A 20,060-nucleotide genomic window follows, 5' to 3' on the forward strand; every position below is an offset into this window, starting at 1 on the left:
CTTCATCATTTTTAAAGAATGTAATTAATGAAATAAACTGGGGTGTAAGGAAGAAGGATTGCTAACCATATCACCACTAGAGAAAATCATGGCCTTGGATTTTCTTGTCTGCCTTTGGCTCAACCCACGCTTCTCAGTAACGATCGCTCAGGCAGTAGCCCCCACAACCACAACCCCTAATAGCCTATAGAGGGAGAGAGCAACCACTCCAACAGTCCTGTCTGGAATGGGGGTCTCCGGTCTTTTGGGGTTCCCCAGGCCCTGACAGAAGCCTGGCTGGATTGGAGAGGTCCCTATCATCCATATTGCCTCTTGGACTCTTATGTCCATTTCTGGATGTGGAACTATACCCCTGTGAGAGAGGAGAGCAGAGAGCACTCCTGGAGCGCTCCAACCTGCTCAGAGCCAGGGCCTCTCCTGCCAGCTCCCATTTCCCGAGTACATTTATGGGGCCGTGGCTGGAAGCTCTTGGGCATGAGAGGGTTAGCTATACCCTCTAGTTGGTTCAGTCTTCTATATATCTACGGGGGGGATCCGGCTCCTTGAATATATAGAATGCCTTTCTTCTGGAGAAGCTTGTCTCTCCTCTCTTTCCAGCTTTTTGTTAGGGCTTGAGAGGTATTATTATTATTATACTCTCCCTACAGGTGGAAAAACTGAGTCAAAATGCAGTCATACAACTTGTATGTGGTAAAACTAGGACTGCATTTCAGGTCTCCTGACTCACTCAGTGCAGTTCCCCCAATCAGGCCAAGATGAAACCCAGACTGTATTCAGCCCATACAGTTCATAACTGGCCTAGTAGTGATTCTATCATAGCAGCACCCAGGGCTCGTGAGGCTGCAGAATGTTGGCTTCCAACTGCCAGAAATCAGGGTGTGGACCTTGGATTCTTGGTGTTGTGGAGACACTGGGGGCAGACAGGGGGTGGCAGAGTGGAGAAGAGCAGCCAAATGGGGAAGTGACTCTGTGAGGGGAAAGTACCACCATGACCTCCAGTACCCACATAAACCCCAGGTTCCCAATCATCACTTCTGCCGCCGGTTAGAGACAGCATTCGGGGTTAGCAATGCCCCAACCGGGGCCTCCAGTCCAGAGAGCAACTAAACACTTCAAACCTTGCAGTAGTGTAAATAAGCAGCAATGACATAGTGGAAGGAGCACAGGCCTAGGAGTCAGAAGGTCACGGGTTCTAATTCCAGCTCCACCACTTGTCTGCTGTGTGACCTTAGGCAAGTCACTTCTCTGTCTCAGTTACCTCATCTATGAAACGGGGATTGAGACTGAGCACGTGGCTCAGTGGAAAGAGCCCGGACTTCAGAGTCTGAGGTCATGGGTTCGACTCCCAGCTCTGCCACTTGTCAGCCGTGTGACTGTGGGCAAGTCACTTAACTTCTCTGGGCCTCAGTTACCTCATCTGTAAAATGGGGATTAATAATAATAATAATAATAATGTTGGTATTTGTTAAGCGCTTACTATGTGCCGAGCACTGTTCTAAGCGCTGGGATAGACATAGGGGAATCAGGTTGTCCCACGTGGGGCTCACAGTCTTAATCCCCATTTTACAGATGAGGGAACTGAGGCACAGAGAAGTTAAGTGACTTGCCCACAGTCACACAGCCGACAAGTGGCAGAGCTGGGATTCGAACTCATGAGCCCTGACTCCAAAGCCCGTGCTCTTTCCACTGAGCCACGCTGCTTCTCCGAACATCTGAACATCTTCTGTGGGTACCGCACTAAGCCCTTGGAACCTATTAAAAACATGTGAGAGAAGGTGGGGATGCTTCCTGGAGGAAGTAGGTTTTTAGCAGGCTTCTGAGGGAATCATATGGCATAGTTGAGGGAAGTAGATGAAGAAGCAAGCTAGAAGACGGGGAGCTATCTGGCATTTCATTAAGGAATTCAGGGCTAGCCCCCCACATACAGGGTTTCCAGCAACACACAAGGCTCAAAATATTTTCCAAGACCAGGCTTTGGTCAGTGACAGCATTACCAGAGGTTAGCTCTATTTTCCTTGGCCAGTCAAGTTGCTTGCCCAGAAACAGCTTTTTCAAAAGTAAAACTAAATGAAAAATTCCTTTCATTTGCCAACCAATGTCTACTAGGCATCTCACAGCCAAAACCTTCCTGAGTCAATCGATGGCATTTATTGAGGGCTAAATATGTGCAGAGCACTGCACTGAGCACTTGGGAGAGTACAACAGAATTAGCAGACAGGTTCTCTGCGCACAACGAGCTGCCTCCCTGGGTTGTAGTTGTTCTGTTAACCAGTAACATTCCTGTGTCCAACCTGCATATCTTATCTACTTTAGTTCTTAGTAAGCCTTTAACAAATGTCAAAATTATTATTATAAGCTCCAGGAAAGCAGGGATCGGCTCTCGTTACCCTATTGAACTCTCCCAAGATGTTGGTACAGTGCTCTGCACCAAGTAAGCACTCAGTATCACTGATTAATTGACTGAGGTAGGGAGGTGGAGAGACGACATGTTCACCAATTTAGTGACTGAGTGGCTAGCAATTCTTACGTCCTACTCTTCAAGACCTCTCAGAATCATACCTGGAGATTTTCCAGTACTCTACTGGTCTCAGCTATGGGAGGAAGAGTCAAGCAGAGGCATACCCATTCCATTCCTAGCTTGGGCAGTGGCTAGCGAGTGGAAGGCAATCTACTACAAGTCAAAACTCACTTGCGCTGGGCAGCAGCAGCAGCATGGGAGAATAGAGGGCAGAAACTCAAGTGACTACATAGAAGATGGCAATGTAAACCACTTCTGTATTTTTACCAAGAAAACTCTTCGGATCCACTACCAGAACGATTGCAGATGGGGGTAGGGCATTCTGAGGGAGATATGTCCATGGTGTTGCTATGGGTCGGAGATGACTCAAAGGCATAAGACAAGATTTGTCAAGAATGATAACCATTGGTAGCAGAGGCTACATCAGTTCCCACTGAGAAGTGCTGAGCTCTCTCTAGTTCATTTCCCCAAATACCGTTGCCTGAGCTCTCTCAGCCCAAGACACCTTGGTCCTCACTAAAAACAAAACAAAATGACAGTCCCATCCCTACTGATCTCCATGCAGCATCGTTCTTGGAAGTGCGGAAAGAGGGTTGAGGCGTGAGAAAAGGAGGCAGGCAGAGGAGCCGCTCAGGAGGCCACTTAGAGAAGAAGTGTGGCCTAATGGAAAGAGTCATTGAGAATCTCTTGAGAGTCAGAGAATCTGAGCTCTAATCTCAGCTCTGTCACTTGACTTGTGTGTGACCTTGGGCAAATCACTTCACTTCTCTGTGCCTCATCTGTAAAATGGGGATTAAGACCATGAGCTCTATGTGGGATAGGGACTTTGTCCAATCTGATTATCTTGTATCTACACCAGGGCCTAATACAGTACGTGGCACAAAGTAAGAGCTTAATATGACGATTATAATTATTGTCATTATTATTAGAGGGGTTTGAGAGTCTTCTCCAGGCTGCAGAAGTTTTGTCTTTCACTGTATATGTTTTCTGAGACACAGAAAGAGAGGCCCTTGCAGCCAGAATATAAACTGAGTTGGAAGTCAGTTCTGGGGCTCCATCCACTTGTGGTGAAAAATAATTTTCACAATCTGTGCCCCTCATTAAATAATAAGCTCCCTGAGGCCAGGTAACTTGTCTTGCTACTATTGTACTCTCCCAAGTACTTATTCAGGATCTAGTACTCAATAGGCAGTCAATAATGACTATAATAATGATCAATAATAATTGTAGTACTTGTTCAATACTTTTTTTAGATATATATTAAATGCTTACTATGTGCCAGGCACAGTACTAATCACTAGGGTAGATACAAGCTAATCAGGTTGGACACAGTCCATGTCCCACATGGAGCTCACAGTTTTAATCCCCATTCTACAGATGAAGTAATGAGACACAGAGAAGTTAAGTGACTTGCTTGGGCAAGGTTACACAGCAGATGAGTGGCCAAGTTGGGATTGGAATGCAGGTCCTTCTGACTTCCAGGGCTGTGCTTTGCCCACTAGGCCATGCTACTTCTCAATGATTACTAGGATCCAAGCATCATGTTAAGCACCCACTAAATTGTAAGCTTCTTGAGGGCAGTACACCTCTATCGTACTGTAGTCTCCCAAGTGCTAATAACAGTTTTCTGCAAACAGTCAGCACTCAAATAGCACTGTATCTACCCAGTCAATCGATCAGATCAAACACAGCCCCTGTCCCACATAGAGTTCACAGTCTAAGAAGGACGGAGAACAGGTATTGAATCCCTATTTTACAGATGAGAAAACTGAGGCACAGGGAAGTGATCACACAACACTCAGAATCACAACAACACGCACAAAACAGATGAGTGGCACAGCCAGGATTAGAAAACAGGACTCCTTACTCCCAGTTCTGTGTTTTTCTCTACACCACTGAAGAATGTCTGTCTGTGGGGAAAGCACAAAGTTGCCCAGATGAGGAAACCATCCCCCACCATCCTCTCTGCCTTGCAGAGATGCAAATTGACCAGAAAGATCCCCTGCAGTGTTGCTGAAACTTAAATTAATGGTGGATGGGTAGTCTACTGGCCTGACCAGGAACCATCTCTTCAGTTTCCCCTTACACAGCTGGGACCTGTGAAGACTGGGAATCTTTCTTGAATTGCCTTCTTCACTGTGGGAGGGAAAGAAGTCTAAAAAGCACCTCACTATTAAAATATTTTTAAACACTGCTGACACCTCATGGAAAGCTCCAAAACGCATCTTCAGGGGAAAATAAAAAGAAATCTTTCTGCCTCTTTCCTCCTATGTCCTTATAGCTTCTACCTTCTCTTCCCTGTAAGTCACCAAGTGATGATTTCATGCAAAGGAAATCTCACTTTGGCAGGAAGATATTTTCCCACCTGGAGCTATAATCCTCTGCCACAGCATCACAGTCTGTTGTTGGGAAAGTCACAATGTCACACATGGGGAATTCTGTTGGCTTTTAATTGGGGAGAAGCAGCAGAGCAGGTGAAAGACTGTTGAGAAGCAAAGGATTCTGTTTTATATCTAATATCTCCAGTAATAAAACTTGGACAGAGAACTGGAGGGAGGAGGGGACTGAAAACACTAAAGGGGAGACAGTTTGTAAACTGATCTTTTCACTTTTAAAGTTGTCCAAAAGCCCCTTTAAAAGCTTGATTTATAGACCACAAACATGGGGTGGGGGGGGAAAAAACAAGCAGAAAGAAAAGCAGCCCCAGTGACCTGTGATGGTATCATTGAGGAAGAATGTTGTCCTTTTTTATTCTCATTTTTACTCTCATTCTATTCCTTGCAGCCCAACTATTCCTCCTCCTTCTCCTCCTCCCTTGTGACATCACAAATCGGCATTGGTGGTTCCACAGCCTGTGACTGTTGGAAATTAGTGGGAAATTAGGCTAAAGACTAAGCCCAGCCCATCAGAGGATCTAGTGACAGAGGGTGGGTTTTAAGGAAGCGAGCACATTCGTGCATTTTAAACTATGAGTAAAAAATTGAATGGGAGACACTATCATTTTATTTAAGGACTTCTTCAAAAGCATCTCTCTCAGAGTACCCACACTAGAGAACAAAATAAATATATTTGGTTCCTCAGCCAATCTGACCACTACCTTATCTCTCTATATTTGGTTCTTGACTGTCATACAACCCCAAGCTACTGTCACATTTACTGAGAAGCACCAAGGCCTACTGGAAAGAGCCCAGTCCTGAGAGGCAGAGGACCTGGGTTCTAATCCCAGCTCCATCACTTGCCTGCTTTGTGACCTTGGGCAAATCATTTAACTTCCCTGGGTCTCAGTTTCCTCAACTGTAAAATGGGGATTCAATACGTTCTCCCTCCTGGACTGTGAGCCCCATGTGGGACAAGGACTGTGTCCAATCTGATTAATTTGTATCTACCCAGGTCTTAGAACAGTGTTGGGCACATAGTAGGCCCTTGAAAAATACCATAAAAACATTGCCTGAGCCAGTCAGGACTTGAGATGGGCTAGCCATTTCTCTAGAAGAGGTACCCTCTAAGTCCCATTACCCAGAGTTCCTAATATGCGACATCTTTGAACTCGATATCACCAAAGAATAGCTTTCCTGTATTTATACTTCCAGTAAGAGGAACTGGGTTAGTAATAATAACTACAATAATAACAGTAATATTCGCTAAGTGTTTATTATGTATCAGGCACCCTAGTAAGAGCTGGGTTAGATATGACTCTCAGGTTGGACACAGTCCAATTGGGCTCACAGTCTAAGGGGAAGGAACAACAGATATTAAATCCCCATTTTACAGATGATGAAACTGAGGCACAGAGAAGTTAAGAGATTTGCCCAAGGCCACATAGCAGTAAATGTCATCTCCAGGATTATAACCCAGATCATCTGACTCCACAGCCAGTGTTCTTTCCACTGGGCCACACTGCAGTTAATCCTCAGACCCATTGATTAGACTGTAAGCCCGTCAAAGGGCAGGGACTGTCTCTGTTACCGATTTGTACATTCCAAGCACTGAGTACAGTGCTCTGCACATAGTAAGGGCTGAATAAATACTATTGAATGAATGAATGAATTCCTGTTTAGGAAGAGCCCAAAAACCCAGGGACCAGGCCACCTTGGGCTGAGCTCCAGACCCCAGGCATTCTCCTCACTTCTAGAGCTAAAGTGAGACAACAAGCTATAAGGCAGCTCACAGCTCAGTTGTCCTGTGGGCTTCTGGGGCTTGAAATTCTAGCTAGCATTCTGGAGCTTCTATGGTGTCGCATTCCTTCAGACACGAGTCATGAGCCACAACTGCTATGCATGCTGGGAATCACCTTTCCCCTCCAATTTCAACTCGTGGATTCCAATTGCAACTCGTGGATTCAAGGAGGAATGAGATAGGTGGGGGAAAGGGACTCAGATTAGTTTCAGCCCAGCCTCTTACAAGAGAAGCTCCTTGAAGCTGCCTTCAAAACTATGGGCCACCCCTTTCTCCTAAAGGCATCATCTAAACTGGACTTCATCGACACAGTCCTTCTATTTCTCTGGTCCATCCTCATCCTCCCAACTGTGGGGCTCTCTCAATGTTCATTTCTTTTGTCCCTTTTTGTTCTCCATTTACACCCACTCTCTTGTAGAACTCAATTAATCCCACAGCCTTAATTACCACCTTCTTCTCTGCAGTCTCACGTTTCATCCTGCCTTCAGGACATCTCTACTTGGATGACCTAGTGACACCTCAAAGTTGGTTTTTTTTAATGGTATTTGTTAAGCACTTATAGGTGCTAGGCACTGTACTAAGCACTGGAGTAAATACAAGATAATCAAGTTGAACACAGACCCTCTCCTACATAAGGCTCACAGTCCTAATCCCTATTTTACAGATGAGGTAACAGAGGCACAGAGATGTTAAGTGACTTGTTCAAGGTCACACAGCAGACAAGTTACAGAGCCATGTTTAGAACCCATATTCTCTGCCATCCAGGCCCGTGATTTTTCCACTAGGCCACACCACTTCTCTAATTTTACTTTTCCAAAACTGAACTCCTCATCTTCCCACCCAAACCCTGTTCTACCCATGTATACAGAAAAAAAAGTGCTAAACTTTTTGACTGTTGAACCCTTTTCCTCTACTCTGATCATTAATCATAGCCCACATTCCAGGAATCTTGATCCTCTAAGAACTTGAAAGTCATCATAAATTACAGAGGATGCAAACTAATCAGGAAGAGCTTTCTGACTGCATGGTTGTTAAATAATGGAGATGTCATAGATTCTCACCTCACCAAATTCATTCAATCATATTTATTGAGTGCTTACTGTGTGCAGAGCACTGTACCAAGCACACAGAGAGTGCAATACAGCAATAGAGACAATTCCTGCCCACAATGGGTTGACAGTCTAGAGGGGGAAAGACAGACATCAAATCAAGTGAACAGGCATCAATATAAATAGAATTAAAGATACATACATATATGCATAAGTGCTATGGAGAAGGGAGAGAGGGGGAAGAGCAAAGGAAGTGAGTCAGGATGATGTGGAAGGGAGGGGGAACTGAGGAAAAGGGGGCTTAGTCTAGGAAGGGCTCTTGGAGGAGGTCCACCTTTAGTAGGGCTTTCAACATTCTTCATTCAATTCAATAGTATTTATTAAGCACTTACTATGTGTAGAGCATTGTACTAAGCGCTTGGCAATAAAGGGAAGAGTGATTGGCAGATTTGAGGAGGGAGTGCATTCCAGACCAGAGGTAGGACATAATAATGTTGGTATTTGTTAAGCGCTTACTATGTGCCGAGCACTGTTCTAAGCGCTAGGGGAGATACAGGGTCATCAGGTTGTCCCACGTGAGGCTCACAGTTAATCCCAGCTCTGCCACTTGTCAGCTGTGTGACTGTGGGCAAGTCACTTAACTTCTCTGTGCCTCAGTTCCCTCATCTGTAAAATGGGGATTAAGACTGTGAGCCCCACGTGGGACAACCTGATTCCCCTGTGTTTACCCCAGCGCTTAGAACAGTGCTCTGCACATAGTAAGCGCTTAACAAATACCAACATTATTATTATTATTATTATTATTAATCCCCATTTTACAAATGAGGGAACTGAGGCACTGAGAAGTTAAGTGACTTGCCCAAAGTCACACAGCTGACAAGTGGCAGAGCCGGGAGTCGAACTCATGACCTCTGACTCCGAAGCCCAGGCTCTTTTCCACGGAGCCACGCTGCTTCCAGGGGTCGGCGGCGAGACAGGCGAGAATGAGGCACAGTTAAAAGGTTAGCACCAGAGGAGCAGAGTGTGCCGTCTGGGATATAGAAAGAAAGAAGGGAGATGAAATAAGAAGTGGTAAGGTGATGGAGAACTTAAAAGCCAATAGTGATGAGTTTCTGTTTGATATGGAGATTGATAACCTGCCCTGAATGTTTCTATAGAAAGAGAATCCAGGCAGAAGAGTGAAGTATGGTCTGAAGTTGGGAGAGGCAGGAGGTTGGGAGATCATAAAGGAGGCTGATGCAGTAAATGCTCAAAGGACCCAACTGACTGGTTAATTTAGGTGAATTCTTCATGGAGACAAGGGGATAGAGCAGATAGATGACCTTGGGATGAGTCAGAGTTCTAAGATTCTAGGTCAGAGTTCTAAGATTCCATCTTTTTCGATCCTGCAAGGATGAGAGGTATCTCATTTCAGGGTACAAATAAAAGGAGCTTGGAATGATGGACCCAGATTAATGGAGCTGGAAGGGGTCTGAAGAGGTCAGATGCCTCAAGACAGAAGATTATCTATTCTTTTTTTTCAAAGATCTCAGGGGAGCCACTCTCCTTTCCTTGCTTCCTCCCCACCCAATGGAGGAAAGAAATTGGAGCCTACTGATCCACCCTCTCAGCCTCCCTGGAAGGCTAAGAGAACCACTCTCTCTGAAGTCCCCTTTCCTCCCCTCAGCTGAGTGGTGCAGGAGCTGTTTCCCTTTTCAGAAATCCATCTTCCCTATTGCTGCACTAGTTTATTGGACAAGTCCTTGTTTTGTTTCTATTTTGACTTGCAGGGATTCATCTTTCCCCTACCTGGCTATGGAACTGCAGTTCCATCGTTCAATAATGCATTTTCTGCATTGCCACTGTCTCTGATGTCACCAGAGGAGTAACGATTAATGTCAGGAACCAGGCAATGGGTGCTTGTTCCATCGGCCAGCTCTGCGCCTCTATATGGTCAGCAAGTGCCTTTTTTGTTTTGTGATATTTTTTAAGCACTTGCTATGTGCCAGGCACTGTACTGATCACTGGGATAGATACAAGCTAATCAGGCTGGAAACCATCCATGTCCCAAATGAGCCTCTCGGTCTTAATCCTCATTTTACAGATGAGGAAACTGAGGCATACAGAAGTCAAGGGATATGCCTAAGGTCACACATTAGACAAAAGGTTGAACTGGGATTAAAACCCATGTCCTTCTGAGACTCAGACCCGTGTTCTATCCACTACCCCACAATGCTTCTCAATTGTTTCATCCTCATACTCTAGTAATGCTTGGTGGGCCAGAGAAGGTGGACAGAGGGGAAGTTTGTGAGAGAACTGCCCCTAAGTAGAGATCAAAGAGCTGAGTCTCGAACCCAGGGGCTGAGTCTCCAGATCCCTCTGCCCTCCCCAAAGGAAACCACATTGGCTTAGTCTAGGAGTTTGTCCCAGCTCAATTTCCATGAGTAGAGAGTGTCACTAAGCAGGGGTGACCAATCTTTTACACCTTGAGTGGATACCCTTGCTAGAAGCAATAGCAAACCATTCACTTGAGTGTGAGGGTCCTCAGAACCCTGAGGTGCAGTCCTGCACAAGGGAGTGCTGGTAAACCAAAGGGGACAACATCTCATCTCATTTTCCTATAACTACCTCAGTGCTTGGCACATAGTAAAGACTCAAAAAACTCCATAAGTAGTGGGACAGCAGCAAGATCTGGTCCCTTTGGTTCTCCTCTCTAGAGGGAGGGAGAGGACTTGGACTTCTTTACAAAATGTTATATAATAATGATATTTGTTCAGTCCTTATCATATGCCAAGCACTATACTAAGCACCGGGGCAGATATAGAGGAAGATCCCACATGGGCCTCACAGACTAAGTAGGAAGAAGAACAGATGTTGAAACCCAGTTTTGTAGATGAGGGAACTGAAATACAGAGAAAATAAGTGACTTGCCCCAAATCACAAAGTGGCAGAGTGAGAATTAGAACCCAGGGTTTCTGACTTCTAGATCTGTGTGCTTTCCACTATGCCACGCTGCTTCCCCCTGCTGCTCTGAGGCAAGCTAATTGGGAGTGCCAATTATAGAGGTAAAGATAAGTAAATACTACAGACTTGGACACTGCAGGCTGCTTCCATTTACCCTGGGGCTAGACCACCTGGCTCTGTATTCATCTGCTCTGGGGGGGGTGTGGTGATGGCTGGTTAATTAGTATCACAAAAGTCATACTATTTTCAGCCTGAACCTTCCTGTTCTCCCCAAAATGCCACTTGGGGAAAAATTAAAAAACAAAAAAAGTCACTCCTGAAGCAAACCTTAGAACTGACCTGTTAAAGTGATGGATTCAGCAGTGGTGGCTTCCAAACCACGGTGACTAATGGCATAAACAACTAAGTGCACATTCTGTGGAGTTTTCAATTGTTCTCCAAGGCTGGGACCGGTCTATGAATGGTCTGTGGGGCCCACGGCTGGGCCCATGTTGACTGATTGTGTCTGTGACTTGCCTGCCTGAGTTCAAGATGAAGATGGCGGGGTGGTGTGTATTTTGGATGACTGATAGCATAGCGTCTGTCAAGCTCAAGATTGGTCCTATCCGTGGACTGATATACCCCATTGCAGCACCACTTTCTTCATGACCCTGGTCCGCCTGTAGACCTGAGGACATGCATGAGCTCACCAAAAAGAACCAAATGGGAACCCGATAAATTAGCCCAGCGAGAAGCAGTTTCTTCATTGAAGATGAGGTTATGTGGGAGCTTCTCTCCTGGTGTGAAAGCCAGAAAATGGGGTTTGGTAAAACTCCCTAAGTGCAAAGGGTTTGAATACCTTGGAAGAGGAAAAAAAGATCCATAAAGAGAAACCAGAATGATCACTATAAACTGCAGCACATAAATAAATGGTGAGGGGTGAGGGGGTAGGGAACATCGAAGGACCGATGGGAACAACTAGAGAAGATATGGGCTGTATACTTGGGCTCATTGACAGTAGGGTTTGTTCTGGAAGGGTCTTACCGGGAGACCCAATATGGGGAATGTCCAGTAGAGAACCATTCAGTCTGCAAAGAGGGATGGGATGTCGAGAAGGATTTCTTGCTTCTAAAAAGTCTAGTATTAGAGGTCAACTAGGCTTTGCAATTTTCATGCCCCAAAAAAGAAAGTTTGTTTTATTCTTTTTTAAAAACAAACACAAATCTGGAGAAGATAGCCCTTCCCCCACATTTATTTTTGGCCCCAAATTTCATGGCTTACATAACAAATGCCTGAAACCATGCCCCGCTTAACATCCACCCCCACTCTCATTCTGAAATCATCAACGGGGTGAGTGCAAAATTCCAGACTTGGGAGATGGAGGAGGGAGCTACAGGATGGAAAGGATTCTCCTAATTACTGCAAACAAACCACTACTGGTGAGTTGACTGCTTAGAGACAAAATCTGAATGGAAAAAGCTATATATCCTCCTCAACCTGGATGAGGACAGAGGGAAAGGCCACCCTAAATGGGAGATCCAGAGAAATTCTAACTTGCCAAACTAGAATCTTAGAAACTGAAAGCTGGTGAAGACTTGGAAGTTTCTGGGCAATTGACCAGCAAAGAATCAGAGAAAAAAGCCTTCCAGAGGCCTTGGGATTCACATGTGATTTACAGCAAGTACAGATTGCAGCAATACCCATGGCTGCTGCCTTCAACTTGAACTCAGACAGGCCAGCAAATCATGGAGACAACTGGTCAATATGGGGGATGAGCCTGAGGCCCCCCAGACCACACAAAGACCAGCCCTCAGCATCTGCCCTCCTCCTCCAAAAAAAAAAAAAAAACTACTGAAGCCACCTCCCCCAACCAGCCAGCCCCATGATAAGGAGGCTGCCCTGTCTCTACAGTAGCCAATATGCACAACCCAGCTGGACCTGTTTCCCTATAACAGGCTGAGAAAAAACAGGACCAAAGTTAATTAAATAAAAGAGAGGAACCAGATGATTTCTTTTAAAGTAAAATGTGTCTTCTAGGAAGAAAGCCCTTTATTTGGGTAAATCTGTGAGTTGTTTATCAGCTTAAACTCATTATCTGCACATATGGTCTTAGCACTGTGGTTGGGCGGGGGGCAGGGGTAGAGAAAAAATGGGCACACACTAGCTGATGAAATGTCAGCCAACAAGTGCCAGAAAATAGTATTTTTTCAGTGATGTCGAATTGGGCTTCTTGCCACAAGTGAAGGGGCTTCCGTAAGGAAAGTCAAAATATTTTTAACTCTGTAGGAATACTAAAGGAGGAAAGGAAGACAGTGTGAAAGGAAACTAATTTCATTCACAAAAACAGAGATGTATATCAAGAGCCATTAACACACTTTCCCACCTCCAAGCTGGCTATTTATTTATGGTCGTGAAACTTAACATAAACATGAGCAGACATAACTTGCAAACACAATTAAAGCGAGACAGGTCTCCGCCTCAAAAGCGGTGGAGAGACAGGGGCTTGCAGCCTGAGGATGTGCTTGAAGGTAGCATGGATGCAGCAGTAAGAACCTGAGGTCATCCTCGTTCCCTTCCCCCCTTCAACTCTGTTGCAGATTACAGGTGTAAATCTTGGAGCTGGGCTGCCACAGACACCTCTGAGTAACAGAATCAGGTTAGAGAAACACCCAATCCACCACCCTCAGCTGCCAACCAGAATAAGGCCCACCAATTTTAGCTCCACCCCTTTCTTTCCCCCTCCCCAACACACCTCTGAATAAGCCCCAGGTGAGTAACCCGAGGAACAAGGCAGGTAAAATTTGCATCCCAACGGAGAAGGAAAGTAAGAAGAGGAAAACTAAAACTAAGTGATGTTTCTGCAATGCTTGTCTAATCACGATTATCATTCTTGATACATGTAAACTCCTTGAAGGCTGGGGTCCTGCTTTCCAACTCTACTGTATTCTTCCAAGTCTTACTACAGTGCTTGGCATAGAGTATGCTCTCAATAAATATTGACTGATTATAATTCAGGTAAGCGTAAGTTAAATAAAACCACCGACACAACTGCACGCATAGCAAGGGTCTGTTTACTCTTTTCAAGTTGCAGAGAAAAATTCTAGATTCCACATTTCCCCCATGAACTAAATTGGGATCTTATGCAGGGGGAGGAGAGGGAGCGAGAGAAAAAGTGTGATTTTTTTTTTTTTTTTTAAGATTCACTAGTTTATTTGCGTTATCACTAAAAAAGGTCTGGAAAAGGCTCCCTCTGTTGGCTTGAAAGAAGGAAGCAGTAAAGTGGCTCTTTTCTTTTTTTTTTTTTTTTTTTTTTTAACAAGTAAAGGTCCGTCCCTCGCCCACCTCCTTCTCTCAAATATACTATGCAGGTTGATAAATTGATCATCTAACATCTAAGGTGGATCTGTGTCTTTTCCTTTGATATTGGAAGCCTACATCACTGGCAACAACTTGATCCTTCCCTTAGTCATATGAGTGATTACAGTATGCAGAGTATTATACTAAGCACTTGATATACTAATGGGCAGTCTCCTTAATTTCCACTTTAGATAATAAGAATAATATTAATAGTATTAATCACTTGATATGTGCTAAGCACTGTTATAGATACAAGGTAAACAGATCAGGTGGAGTCTCTGCTCCACAAGTGGCTGGTCAGAGGGAGAACAGGTATTATATCCCCATTTTACATAAAAGGAAATCAAGGTACAGAAAAGGTAAGTGATTTGCCAAAGGTCACGCAGCAGGCAAGTGGCAGAGCCCAGACTAGAACCCAAATCTCCTGACTCCCAGACTCCCTCTAGCCTGAAAGCTGGTCCTCTAGACCATAAATTTGCTGCGGGCAGGGAACATGTCTACCATACCAACTCTGTTATATTGCACTTTCCCAAGCTCTCAGTACAGTATCCTGTACACAGTAAGTGTTCAGTACATGCTATTGATGGATTGATTTACTGATTCCCAGGCCTATCCTCTTCCCATTAGGCCACACTGCCTCCCCTTGGATAAATTTCTGCTTCTAGAAGTTAGGTCTCTCATTCACAAGTGGCCACTATCCCTATCAGAGCTTCTGTTCTATATTCATGAAGGAGCAAATGGTTTTGGAAACTGGGGGAAAGGGGTATCAGGGTTTGCTTAGGTGAAAAAATACTTTACGGAGGCATGAGCCAAACCAAACCCAGCCACCGGGCTATCTCTCGGGACCCCCACTACTCTGCTTCCCAGTAGGAGTAAGTGGACAGGAGAGGAGTGGGGGTAGGCGGAGGACAAAGCAGACAATTGCTGTCAGTTCTCCAGTTGCTCCACATCCTTAACACACAAGGCTCCTTTAGCCACTGGTTGGTTCCATGGTGCCTATTATCGTCACAGAAAAACATGAGGAAGGCAATGGAAACCATATTTTATTTTTTGGCAGAGTAGAATGTTTTGGATAAGTAAAAAACAAATCCCTATCCCCTCTCCATCCCTTCCTTTTTCTCTCCTTCCCCCTTTTCTATTCAAAACAAAAATTATCTTGATTTTTATGGCAACTTTGTAGTAGAGTATTTCAGTAGCATCCAACAAAAACATGACATTGTCTGCAATAAAATGCAGGGAATATTAACCATCTCCTAGAGACCTCCCCACATTTTCAGCATTTTCTCAAGCAGGACACAAGGCAGAGAGAGAATATATTCCTCACCAAGACTCCTATTGGTTAGACACAGGCCTAGGAGTCAGAAGGACCTGAGTTCTAATCCTAACATCACTTGTCTTCTGTGTAATCTGGGGCAAGTCACTTAACTTTTCAGTGCTTTAGTTATCTCATCTGTAAAATGGGGATTAAGACTGCAAGCTCCATGTGGGACATGGACTTTGTCCAACCTGATTAGCTTGTACAGAGCCATTGCTTAGTACAGAGCCTGCACAAAGTGGGCACTTAACAAATACATTAAAAACACCCAAAAAACTGAAAAATACCTGCCGGCAATGATGATGTTGGTGAGTCTTCATCACTTTTCACTCAATTTTATACAGTTGGGGCATGTAGACAGAAGGGCAGGTGACAAGAAATTAGGGAGCCAATGACAAGAAATTAGGGAGCCACCTTGTAGGGCTAAAAAGACATTTCCAGTTGGGAAGTCACTTGTTTTATGAGGAAAAATTGCTATATCAATAGTCTTATTTCTCCAGGTTCACATAGGCACAAAGCTGGGGCATGAGCCCATGCTTGCTTGGAAAGAGACCTATAAAAGCTTCAGTAGCAGCCTCATCTCCTTTATCAGCCAGCATCTCACAGTCAATAGTATTTATTGAGCGGTTACTGTGTGCACAGCATTGTCCTAAGTGTTGGGGAGAGTATAACAGACTTGAGAGACGCGTCCTTGCCCACAAGGTGTTTACAATCCCCCAGAAGAGGGGCGAGTCTCAGGGAAAGAGTGGAAAGGCCAGACGAAACTGGACGTTGTGGGGGATAAATATTCCCTGGAGCGTGGGTCAAGGGATCCTGGAAGGGAATCCGACTCCCAGACGCCTGGCCAATCTAACTCTCCCACTCCCCGGTTTTGTGATGGTTTTGTTGTGAATCATCTCCACCAATACATGAAAAACAGAGGGCCAGCTGAAATCGTGAGCTCCCGGAGATGCACGCCAGCTAGAGCAGATCTCTAGGCAAGACCCGATCGTCCAGCCTCCCACCTCTGGTCTCATCTCCACCTCTCTCTCTCAGCTAGAGACAGGGACGGCTTCTGGAAATCGCTCCCTTCACCTGGGAAGGACTTGGGTAGCGACACCTGGAAGATAACATCCAACTGGATCACCTTCGGTCTGGGCCCGTTGCCCATTCTCCCGGCCCGGCCGGAAGGTTGATCCGGACTTTTCTCTCTCCAAGCAATCAAGAGAGGGTGACCCACTGCTGACCCCCAGGGAAGGTGACCTATGATCCCCCCTCTCCAACATCGGCTCACACCCCAGTCGCAGACTCTCAACCCAGGTTCCTTCCCTCTTCAGCCAAGGAACCGAGATGCCGCCACTCCCTCTAGGCCCCCTTCAAAGTGGACATCCCCCCTCCCTTCTCCCCTTTCCATCCCCCTTGTCCTCCCACAGGACTAGGGTTTGCCCCTCCCGGGGGCCCCCCGAGTCGCTTAATTATAACCCCAGGGCTTAATTATAATTATTATGGAAATTGTTAAGCGCTTACTCTGTGCCCAGCACTGTTCTGAGCGCTGGAGGGAAAGGGCCTTTTGACCTCAGGTGATCTCGCCCCCAACGTTTTGAGGGCTCGGGGGTCTTGGGCCTCTCGCTTCTCCTGCTCCCCCCGGACCTTGCCTGTCCACCCCCAGACCCCTGACAGCGGCCCCTCCGTACCCCCCCAAATCTACCCCGGCGTATCTCAACCCCCCATTCCTGGTGCACCTGCATCTTTCGGATGCCTCTTCTCCCCAGGGCAGGGGGACGCCAGTCCTGGGAGAGAGGGGCACTTGTCCCCGCGTCCCGGGGCAGGACCAGCCCGGGGTCGATGGCGTGCGGGGAGTCTCCGAGCTGCCCCCCCAAGGAGTCCGGAGTCGCTCGGGGGATCCGGGAGGAGAGAAAGCAAGCCAGACCCCCCTTACCTCCTCCTTCTCCTCCTCCTGCTCCTGGCAGTGACGGCGGGCGGAGCAGCAGCGGCCCAACGCCGGTTTGCCCCGCCGGCTGCGGGGCAACTTTCCGGGGCGGGAGGCACGTGTGCAACTTGCAAGTTGCGGGAGCGTTTGCGGGGCTCTGGTGCTTGTGCCCGGCAGCCTGCAAGAAGCGGAGACGGCAGCAGCAACCGCAGCCCCGCTTAGCCTCAGCCGCCGGCCCCGCACGCCGGCTCCACCTCCCAGCCCCTGCTCCCTCCCCCTCTTTAGTGTCGGCCGCAGCCTCTTCTCTCGCCCATAGCCTCCCCCCAAACCTCGTGCTTTCCGCAGGGTCCGTACGCTCCCTCCCCCGCAATCATCCCGCCTCCTTGCCCCCCTCCCCAACCGTAGTCTGCTGCAATTTCCCTCGAGCGTCCACACCTGTGGCTTCTTCCCCCTAGATCTGGACGCGGGGCGGTGACGGTCCCCTTCCCCTCTTCCCCCCATCCACTGATGCTGCCTCTTACCCAGAAAGTTCAGTCAATCGTATTTATTGAGCGCTCACTGTGTGAGGAGCACTGTACTAAGCCCTTGGAAAGGACAATTCGGCAGCAGATAGAGACGATCCCTACCCAACAACGGGCTCACAGTCGAGAAAGTTATATCTTGAAGGGAGCGTGGGGGCGGGAAGGAGCCCGCGGAGAAAACGTCCCTCTTCCCCTTCTCCATTTGCAGTTGACGGTTCGTCTGGACGAGCTGGTCCCTGTAAGAACAGGCCGGTGCCCAACTGGCTCTCTTGGGTGGGCTCTCTGGCATTTGGTGAGCTGAGGTAGTTGGACAATCGCTGCCTTGCTACCTTGGCAAAGCTTTGGCCACCTGCCTCCTCTATAGCTGGATTTAATGATTTGGGCAAGTTGGGCAAGGTCACCGACTCAAATCATCCCTCGCACTCCTTTCTGTGTCACCTGTGCAAGCAGATTTGTACCCCCTAAGCACTTTGATCCTTAGCCACCCACCCCCAGGCCCTCAGCACTTATGCACATATTTTTATACTCTTCCATTCTTAATGCCCGTCTGTAAAGCTCCTCGAGGACAGAGGTCATGTCTACCGACTATATTGCATTGTACTCTCCCAAGCTCTTAGTATAATGTTTTACACCTACTAGGCACTCAAGATTGGGACCTAGTGAGCTGAGTGGCCATACATACGTTCTGAGCACAGCTGATAAAGGAACTAGATATCCAGAGAGAGAAGTGGGACCAAGAGAGGACAGAATCATGAACTCCTTGGGAAAGAACTGAGATTTAGGGAAGGACAGGATCAATCTGCTCTCCTCTCTGCTGAACTAACCTGGACCCACTTCAGCCTTTTAATATCTTTTTCCTTGGGAATTTCAATCCAGTTTCTCTCTCCAGGAAGCTGGGAATTTGGGAGGGGGACGGGGAGGGGTGTCCCTCTCCCACCCCTGACTGGAGCCTAAGAAGCTAATCAGTCACAAGCCCAGGACCTGTGCTCATCAGGCATGGCAGAAGTCTTGGTCAGGAGGGAGGAAGTGGGGGAGGGAAAGAGGAAGAGGGGCCAGAGTGAGCCAGAGAGGACATTAAGTTGCTCCCCATTCAGGGATTGTGACCCAGAAACCCAGGTTTAAAAACCACAATGCAAGGACAGAACTGAAACTTCCATGTAGCAGCCTCAACTGGTCCCCATTCTGAGCCATTTTTAGGGATGGTCTAGGTGTGTGTTGGGGGGGAGGAGGGTTTCCTCCACAATTGTGCTTACCCCAGTTCTGAGTGAGGGTGAGCACATTGCCAGCTGGGGCTTAAAAGCCCTAATGAGGAGGCTCTAGGTGATTCTGCAGAGCTTCGGTGGAAAGAAACAGAGCTTCTGGTTGTCTGCCTGAAGAACCACTACCTAGATCTCTACTAGAGAAAGGGCCAGAGTAGAACAGTCCTCAGGGGTCAGGGAATGCTGGCGATATTGTGAGAATGGCTGAAAAGAGTCTGAGGTCAGGCTCCATAAAGGAGTAATAACTGGGGCATTTGTTAAGCATTTACTATGTGCCAGACACTGTACTAAAACTCTGGAATACATAAAAGAGAATCAGGTCCCATATATGGCTCACAGTCTAGGTAGGAGGGGGGACAGGTATTGAAACACTATTTTGCAGATGAGGGAACTGAGGCAGAGATAAATTAAGGGACTTGCCCAAGGTCACGCAGCAGGTATATGGTGGAGTTGGGATTATTAGAACCTAGGTCCTCTGACTCCCAGAACTGTACTCTTTCCCCTAGGCCATGATGCTTCTTATACAAGGAAGAACAAATAAAGGAGAAGTGGGGGAACAGAGAGGAATGAGACAGAGGGAGAACTACCAGGCAGAGGAGGTTGAGTTTCTGCTACTGGCAGCCCTGATGTTGGCGTTGAGAAACAGTGTGGCATTAGTGAAAAAATCACAGGCCGGGGAGTCAAGAGAACTGATTATAATCCCAGCTGCAACACTTGCCTGCTATGCATGACCTTGGGCAAGTCGTTTAACTTTTCTTTGCCTCAATTTCCTCATCTTTAAAATGGGGATTAAGTTACTTAATACCTGTTCCCCCCTCACTTAAACGGGGAGCCCTATATGGGACAAGGACTGTATCTGCATGCAGCCCAGTGCTTAGTGTGGTGCTTGGCAGATTGAATTGATACCACATTTATCATTGTTTTATGTGCCCTGTCTAGTTTGGGGTATAAAGGAGAAGCAGGGGACAAAGTCATTAAAGGCACGGCTGCTTCGAAACCCAGTTCTCACTCATTCATTCATTCAGTAGTATTTA

At 46.7% G+C, this 20,060-nt stretch overlaps 1 protein-coding gene and 1 non-coding gene across 3 annotated transcripts in view; one reads left to right on the forward strand and one right to left on the reverse strand.

Annotated features, from left to right (window-relative positions):
• TSPAN18 (tetraspanin 18) overlaps positions 1–17,484 on the reverse strand; it is a 203,600-nt gene extending 186,116 nt beyond the window's left edge. Inside the window, exon 1 of one of the 2 annotated variants that reach the window (XM_029060539.2) lies at positions 17,256–17,484. The gene's annotated coding sequence lies outside the window, so the exon portion shown is untranslated. Of the gene's footprint in view, positions 1–17,058; positions 17,156–17,255 lie in introns of those variants that run through there. The other variant, XM_029060540.2, reaches the window with a different exon arrangement.
• On the forward strand, positions 2,542–2,679 carry LOC114810985. The gene has a single exon (XR_003758671.1). It is a non-coding gene; the product is annotated as a small nucleolar RNA SNORA7 (small nucleolar RNA).
• Positions 17,485–20,060: the final 2,576 nt, after the last annotated feature.

Source organism: Ornithorhynchus anatinus, chromosome 3 (genome assembly GCF_004115215.2).
Source record: "Ornithorhynchus anatinus isolate Pmale09 chromosome 3, mOrnAna1.pri.v4, whole genome shotgun sequence".
In the NCBI taxonomy this organism is placed as follows: Eukaryota; Metazoa; Chordata; class Mammalia; order Monotremata; family Ornithorhynchidae; genus Ornithorhynchus; species Ornithorhynchus anatinus.